The sequence below is a fragment of the Chrysemys picta genome, chromosome 1 (genome assembly GCF_011386835.1).
Source record: "Chrysemys picta bellii isolate R12L10 chromosome 1, ASM1138683v2, whole genome shotgun sequence".
Classification (NCBI taxonomy): Eukaryota; Metazoa; Chordata; order Testudines; family Emydidae; genus Chrysemys; species Chrysemys picta.
The window spans coordinates 168,209,320-168,217,709 of record NC_088791.1 but is presented as its reverse complement, the minus strand read 5'-3'; the positions used below and the strand labels follow the sequence as shown (position 1 = coordinate 168,217,709).

The 8,390-nt window shown below is 54.3% G+C and overlaps 1 long non-coding RNA gene across 1 annotated transcript; it reads left to right on the top strand.

Moving 5' to 3' along the window:
• The first annotated feature begins 7,079 nt into the window (after positions 1-7,079).
• LOC135976945 (uncharacterized) lies at positions 7,080-8,062 on the top strand. Its single transcript, XR_010594219.1, has 2 exons — positions 7,080-7,156; positions 7,997-8,062. It is a non-coding gene; the product is annotated as an uncharacterized LOC135976945 (long non-coding RNA).
• Positions 8,063-8,390: the final 328 nt, after the last annotated feature.

The following is an 8,390-nucleotide window of genomic DNA, read 5'->3' as shown; positions in this document are numbered from 1 at the left end:
CGTTGTTTGACTTGGGGGTGCCGTAATGCCTTGTGGCACACTCCTGTCGGATGGCGGTGCTGGTGGCGGTGGCATTAGCGGCAGTGCCGCAGACGCTGAGGAGAAGGAAGCAGTTCGTGAGCGGGGACCGTACGCCTGACCCACTGACTGATGGTAGGCCCATGGCATACAGAACGGCCACTGTGGAGGTGGTTGCCACTCCTGCTGCTGATGCCACTGTGGCGGGTACGGTTGGGCACTCCTACGCGAGGACGATCTGCTCCTCGATCAGAAGTCTCTGAATAGGAGGACATCGGAGGAGCGGTACCCACAGTCGCCGGCCGGGGTGCTCACGCCAGTGCCGCTACCGTGGCGCCACGTGGAGAGTGCGGTGAGCGCATCGCCAGTTTACCCTTAGAGTGATACTGGGGCCTGGAGGCAGCCGGAGGTTCTCTGCACCGCTGCGGCGACGCCGGCACCGGAAGGTTCAAGAGGTCTGAGGCGGCCTCGAACACCTCCGGCGTCGATGGGAGGCGGACCTCCTCCATCATGTCCGGGGATCTATGCTGTTCCGGTCTCGACCTTGCCCTCTCCGGGGCGGGAGTCAACGGGATGGCCGGATGGGTCTGTGGCGCGGGTTGCCCCGTAACAACCGTGGACTGCACCCGAGCTTTAGAGTCCTGGTGGGGAGATTATTTGGTCCGTGGCCTGTTCTTTTTAGCCGGCACCGGCGAAGGAGAGCGGCGTCTTGTCGAAGACGATTTCTTATGCGCTGACTCTCTCTGGTGCCGGGGTTTTGGGGCCTCGGCCTCACGACCTATCTCCGGTGCCGGGGCACTGCGCACTGAGGATGAAGTGCTGGGTGCCGGCTCTGAAGGTCCGGGATCCGATTGCGGCCGGAGTGCTGCCTCCATTAGGAGGACTTTAAGTCTCTGCTCTCTATCCTTGAGAGTCCTGGGGCGAAAAGCCCTGCAGATAGGACACCTGTCCCTTTGATGGGCCTCCCCGAGGCACCGTAAGTACGAAGAGTGCGGATCACTTTTCGGCATAAACTTCCCGCAGTCCCGACAGAGTTTGAACCCTGGGGACCCGGGCATGCCCCAGCGGGGCAACGAAAAGTTGCGGAAACCCCCCCCAACTGATTCCTAACTATCTAACACTAACACTAACCACTAACTAATAAACTATGTACAAGAACTATAGAACACTGCCACGATTGCTAAAGAGCAAGAGAAGTTCCAGCTAGCCGTCACCGGCGGTAAGAAGGAACTGAGGCGGTGGGGGGTTGGCTGGCCCCTCTATACAGCGCCACTCCAGGGGGCGCCGGAGCCGACCCTATGGACGCTGCTATGGTAAAATCTTCCGGCTGGCGTGCACGCGGCGTGCACACACCTGCTTGGAATGCACATGAACAATCACTCGAAGAACTTGAGCTTCTTCACAAATTTGTTGAGACCGCGCAAGTCTAGAATGGGTCTGAGGCCCCCTTTCACTTTCGGTATTAGGAAATACCGAGAATAGAAGCCCTTGCCCTGTAGCTCCTGAGGAGCCTCCTCTATTGCCCTTGATGCAAGGAGGGACTGAACTTCTTGAAGTAGAAGTTGCTAGTGAGAAGGGTCCCTGAAGAGGGACGGGGACGGGGGTTGGTGGGGCGGGAGGGTGGAAAACTGGACAGAATATCCCTCCTTTACCGTGCGAAGCACCCAAGCATTGGACGTGATCCGGGCCCACGCATGATAGAAGGGGGACAGACGTGACGAAAAGGTAAGTTTGGTAGGATCCAGAGTTCTGACCGGTAGGTCGTCCTCGATTGGGCCATCAAAATGGTGGTCTAGGCCCCTGGGTAGGCCTTGGTTGGGTAGAAGACTGGCCGAAGGACTACTGCTGTTGCCTCCTCCTGCCCGTCCTTGGCTTTCTGAGCAAGGCATCCCCTCGATTTTGAGGTTGGTACGGCCGAGGGGCCTGCGGTGGCCTAAACTGTCTACGCTGAGTGACAGGGGTATGGAGGCCTAGTGAATGGAGAGTGGTCCGTGAGTCCTTTAGGCTATGAAGCCTCTTATCAGTTTTCTCTGAGAAGAGAGTGAGCCCTTCGAAAGGGAGGTCCTGGATCGTTTGTTGGACCTCGTGAGGGAGGCCGGACTCTTGAAGCCAGGCTCCACGCCTCATGACCGGACCAGTCGCCAACGTGCGTGAAGCTGAATCGGCCGCGTCCAGGGTCGCCTGTAGGGAAGCCCGGGTAATCAATCTTCCCTCCTCAACCAGGGCTGAAAACTCAGTTCGCAACTCCTGCGGAAGGAGGTCCGTGAACCTAGACAAAGCCGAGCACGTGTTGTGTCCAAACCGGCTCACTATTGCTTGCTGATTGGCAATGCGCATCTGCAGGGCCCCCGTTGAATAAACCTTGCGCCCGAACAGGTCCAACTTTTTGGTCTCTCTATTTTTAGGCGTAGCCCCCTGAAAACCCTGGCGTTCCCTCTGGTTGACGGCATCCACCACTAGGGAGTCCGGTGGAGGGTGTGTATAAAGATGTTCATAGCCCTTGGTTGGAACGAAATATCACCTCTCAGTCCTTTTGGCCGTAGGGGCCAATGAGGCAGGGGTTTGCCACAAGGTGCGGGATTTGTCTGTAATGGTCTTTATGGAGAGGTAGGGCTACCCTGGATGGGCCTGACGGGGTCAGGATATCAATCACCAGATCCGTGTCCACCTCGATCTCCTCAGTCTGGATCAAGAGGCTTTGGGCTGCTCGAGTAAGCAGTTGTTGGAGGATCCTATTGTCCTCCAGGGCCGGTGCCGTTGAAGTTCCCGCTACTGCCTCGTCCGGAGATGAGGAGGAAGAGATCCCTTGAAGAGGGCCTTCATCTACCCCCTCTCCCTCTACGAGGGCCTGCAGCACATGGTACTCAGGCTGCGCGGCCGGTGCAGACTCAGGATGCGGCACTGCGGCCGGTACCGGGGTTGACACCGAGCGACGAGACGTGCTGGGCGGTGCCTGCGGTGCTGGGAGCAAGGTCCCCGTCGGTGCCATTGTCTGGTTAGGCGGTGCCGTGTCCCTTTGTGGCACACTCCTGTCAGACGGCAGTGCCGGTGGTGGTGGCATTAGCGGCGGTACCGTGGACGTCAAAGAGACAGATGTGGCTCGTGAGCGGGGTCCGTACGCCTGACCCACTGACTGGTGGTAGACCCATGGCATCCAGAACGGCCACTGGGGAGGCGGTTGCCACTGCTGCTGCTGCCACTGTGGTGGGTATGGCTGGGCACTCGTACTCGAGGATCTGTTAGAGCGGTATGAGTCCGCCTCTGAGTCCGAAGTTTCCAAGTAGGAGGACATAGAAGGCACGGTACCCACTGTCGCCGTACAGGGTGCTGTCTGCACCGGTGCCGCTAGAGTGGCGCAGCGCGGGGAGCACGGCGAGAGCAATGCTAGTTTACCCCTAGATTGATAATGGGGCTGAGCAGTAGCCAGAGGTTCTCTGCACCGGTGCGGCGACGCCGGCACCGGGAGGTTCAAGAGGTCTGAGGTGGCCTCGAACACCTCCGGCGTCGATGGGAGGCGCACTTCCTCCATCGTGTCCGGGGATCTAGGCCTTTCCGGACTTGACCGTACCCTCTCCGGGGTGAGTCAACGGGATGGCCGGATGGGTCTGTGGCACGAATTGTCCTGTAGTAGACGTGGACGGCACCGGCCCCTTAGAGTCCCAGTGTGGAGAACGATCCCTCACCGGCCTGTTCTTTTTAACCGGCACTGGCGATGGGGAACAGTGTCTCACAGAGGATGGTTTCTTGTGCGCCGACTCTCTCCGGTGCCGGGGTTTGGTGGCCTTGGCCTCACGACTCATCTCCGGCACCGGAGCACTGCGCACCGAGGATGAAGTGCTCGGTGCCGTCTCAGTAGGCCCGGGATCTGATTGCGGCCGCAGGGCCGCCTCCGTTAGGAGGACTTTAAGTCTCTGCTCTCTATCTTTGAGAGTCCTGGGGCGAAAAGCCCTGCAGATACTGCACCTGTCTTTTTGGTGGCTCTCGCCTAGGCACCTCAAGCGCGAAGAGTGCGGGTCACTCTTCGGCATGAATTTCCTGCAGTCCCGGCAGAGTTTGAACCCTGGGGACCCAGGCATGCCCCAGTGGGGCGACGAAAAGTTGGGGAAAACCCCCCAAGTAATAACTAACTAAGCTAACACTTAACAACAAACTAACTATTTACAACAACAACAATGGAACACTGCTACGATTGCTGAAGAGCAAGCGAAGTTCCAGCTAGCCGTCACCGGCGGTAAGAAGGAACTGAGGTTGGCAGGGTCGGCTGGCCCCTATATACAGCGCCATGAAGGCGCCACTCCAGAGGGCACCGAAGCCGACCCTATGGACGCTGCTATAGTAAAATCTTCCGGCTGGCGTGCATGCAGCGCGCACACACCTGCTTGGAATGGACATGAACAATCACTCGAAGAAGAAGAGGAGGTTACTCACCCTGTGCAGTAACTGACGTTCTTCGAGATGAGTGTCCCTGTGGGTGCTCCACTCTAGGTGTTGGTGCGTCCCTGCGCCTTCACTCGGAGACTTTTCGTAGCAGTACTCGTACTGGCCACACATGCGCAGAGGCTGCCCCCCGCAGTGAGTCTAGGATAATAGTGCGCATGCGTGGCCAATCTCCTCAGTTCCTTCTCTACAACGGAGGCTACCCCAACTCCGAAGTAGAGGGGAGGAGGGTGGGTAGTGGAGCACCCACAGGGACACTCATCTTGAAGAACGTCAGTTACTGCACAGGGTGAGTAACCTCCTCTTCTTCTTCGAGAGATGTCCCTGTGGGTGCTCCATTCTAGGTGACTTAAAAGCCGTGTATCTTAAGGAGGTAGGGTCTTTGGATCTGATAGGAACGCTGTTGATAGTACAGCCCTGCCCAAACGTATATCAGATAGAGGGCCTGGAGTAAGCGCATAGTGTTTAACAAAAGTGTGCTCAGAGGACCAGGTAGCTGCTTTACAGATATCAGCCAGGGGAACTTTGCATAAGAATGCTACAGAGGCAGCCATAGATCTAGTGGAGTGTGTTCTGATGCTGTCTGGAGGTGTAACTTTCTTCATCTGATAGCACAACCGAATGCACTGAGAAATCCAGTTCGAAAGTCTCTGGGTAGAAATAGGTGTACCTCTGGAACGCTCCGCGATGGAAACAAAAAGTCTGGAAGAATTTCTAAAAGGTTTGGTTCTATCCAAATAGAAGGACAAGGCCCTGCGTACATCTAGTGTATGCATTGAGGCTTCGAACGAGTTCGCATGTGGCTTCGGGAAAAAGATTGGTAAGTGAATCGGCTCATTAATGTGGAACGAGGAGTGTACTTTAGGAAGAAAATTGGGGTGTAACCTGAGGGTAACCTTGTCTTTGAAAAATATTGTATATGGTGGGTCTGCCATAAGAGCTGCTATTTCTCCTGCCCGCCTGGCGGAGGTAATTGCCACTAAAAATGCTGTTTTCATCGAAAGGTGTAAAAGGGAACACGTGACTAGGGGTTCAAATGGTTGTTGGGTTAGGCAAGAGAGAACTAGATGAAGGTCCCACGGGGTGGTGGGTGGTTTTATGTCTGGGTATAGGGTTTGGAGTCCCTTGAGGAAGCGCTTGGTGATAGGATGAGCAAATACGGAAGTACCATCAATTTTGTCATGAAAAGTTGTAATAGCAGCTAAATGGACCCTGATGGAACTGGAAGAAAGGCCGGATTGCTTAAGGTCCAATAGGTAGTCAAGTATGAGCGGAAGAGGTGCTGACGTGGGACTAAGTTGTTTAGTTGAACATCAGTGTGTGAATCGTTTCCACTTACATAGATAGGTGGTGCGAGTAGATTGTGTTCTGCTATGCAGGAGCACTCTTTGAACTTGTTCAGAACAATCTAGTTCATTTTGGGAGAACCATGTAGGAACCATGCTTTGAGGTGGAGCATGGATAAGTTGGGGTGGAGAAAACGGCCGTGTTGTTGTGATAGGAGGTTCGGAATGAGAGGCAAGGGGATTGGTGGTCGAATGGACATTTTGGTGAGAAACGGAAACCAGGGCTGTCTGGGCCATGATGGGGCAATTAGGATCACTTTGGCTCCATCTGTTCGTATTTTTATCAGGACCCTGTTCAGAACCGGTATCGGGGGAAACGCATACAGTAAGTTTTGGTGCCATGGGATCATGAATGCGTCTCCCAGGGAATGTTTGCCTAGCCCTGCTCTGGAGCAAAAATTGGGACATTTCTTGTTTTTTGCAGTTGCAAAGAGGTCTATTACTGGGTAGCCCCAAATGCGGAATACGTCACGAATTATGTGCTCGTTTAATTCCCATTCGTGATCCCACGGGAAACGTCTGCTTAGTTCGTCCGCTGTGGTATTCATCACTCCAGGAAGGTAGGCCGCTGATACCCGGATGTTGTTCGCAATGCACCAGTTCCAGAGTTTCATAGCCTCTGTGCACAGGGACTGGGATCGAGCTCCCCCCTGCCTGTTCACGTAGAACATGCATGCAATATTGTCTGTCATTATGCGTACGTGTTGGTTCTTGATCAGTGGTAGGAATTGACGGCACGCATTGCGAATGGCTCGAAGTTCTAGGACATTTATATGGAGAGAGGTCTCGGTTGAAGACCAAAGCCCCTGGGCTGTGTGGTGAGACATGTGTGCACCCCATCCTGTCAGAGATGCATCGGTCGTCAGTATGAGGGATGGAGCCTGCTGAAGAAAGGGGACTCCAGAGCAGAGGTTGGAGTGAATTGTCCACCACTGTAGAGAATCTTTGACTCGGGCAGGTATGGAGAGAGTCTTGTTTAGAGGGTGCACATTCGGTCTGTACACCGTGGCCAACCACGCTTGGAAGCACCTCATATATAGACGTGCATTTTGAACGACGGAGGTGCACGAGGCCATGTGACCTAGTATTTGTAGGCAGTCCCGGACAGTCACCTGGGGACTGTTGCGAATCCTTGTGGCTAGTTGACTTATAGAATTGAAGCGACCTGGTGGGAGAGATGCCAACCCCGTCCGGGAGTCGAGGTATGCCCCTATGAACTCCAGATGTTGGGTGGGGTATAATGTGGATTTGTTTTTGTTTACTTGCAGGCCTAAAGATAGGAAACAATCGATGGTAAGCCGTATGGATCAGAGAGCTTCGTCGAACGTTGAAGCTTTGAGGAGGCAATCGTCTAGGTAAGGAAATATTACGACCCCTTGTTTTCTGAGGTAGGCTGTAACTACGGCTAGGATCTTGGAAAAAACACGGGGGGCCGTGGACAGTCCGTAAGGGAGAACCCTGTATTGGAAATGTGTGGAGCCGAGAGTAAAGCGTAGGAATCGTCTGTGGGATGGGTGTATAGTCACATGAAAATAGGCATCCTGTAGGTCGAGGGCTGAAAACCAGTCGCCCTGCTCCAGCGCTGGGATTATAGTGGTGAGAGTGACCATCTTGAACTTTTGCTTTTTGACAAATTTGTTGAGCCGCCTGAGGTCGAGGATTGGTCGCCATCCCCCATTTTTCTTCTCTGTTAAGAAATAATGGGAGTAAAAACCCTTCCCTCTGTGTCGTTCTGGCACAGTTTCTACTGCTCCCAGTTGAAGGAGATGCTGCACTTCTTGGAAGAGTAGTTGCTCGTGAGATGGGTCCCTGAAGAGGGACGGGGAAGGTGGGTGGGTGGGAGGGAGGGAGAGGAAGGGGATGGCGTATCCAATTGTAACTACCTCTATGACCCATTTGTCGGATGTAATTTTCTGCCATTGATGAGAGAATGGTCGTAGGCGGTGTCCAAAGATAGGTGTGCCGGCTGAAGTGGGAACGCTGTTTTCTAAACCCTCGACCAATGCTTCAAATCTGCCTATTAGTTGGAGGGGGTTGCAGCGCCCCTGTAGAATTAGGACGACGACGCTGGAATCTTGGTCTTTGGCGTCGTTGTTGCTGTTGTTGTTCCTGTGGTCTATAGGAGTGTTGTGAAAATGTGGGGTAGCGTGGTCGGTGATAAGGTTGATATCTATATTGTCGTCTTCTGGTCGCAGGTGGCTGGAGGCCTAGGGACCGGAGGGTTGCTCTTGCGTCCTTCATCGAATGCAGCATGTCGTTTGTGGTGGAGGCAAAAAGTTTTTCCCCATCGAAGGGAAGATCTTCAATGGTGCTCTGGACCTCTCGAGGGAAGAAGGAGGAAGAGAGCCATGAACCTCATCGCATGACCACTGCTGTGGCGGTCGACCTTGCTGCAGTGTTAGCTACATCGAGGGCCGCTTGGAGAGCGGTGCGTGATATGGTTTGTCCCTCGGAAACCAGAGCTGTGAATTGTTGTTTCTTCTGTTCTGGGATGTGATCAACTACTAGAACAGGTAATAGTAACAAAGTGAGGGATTTCCTAACGAGTCTGCTGAGCTCCGTCTCAGGCCGGGGACGGTAGAGAAGGAA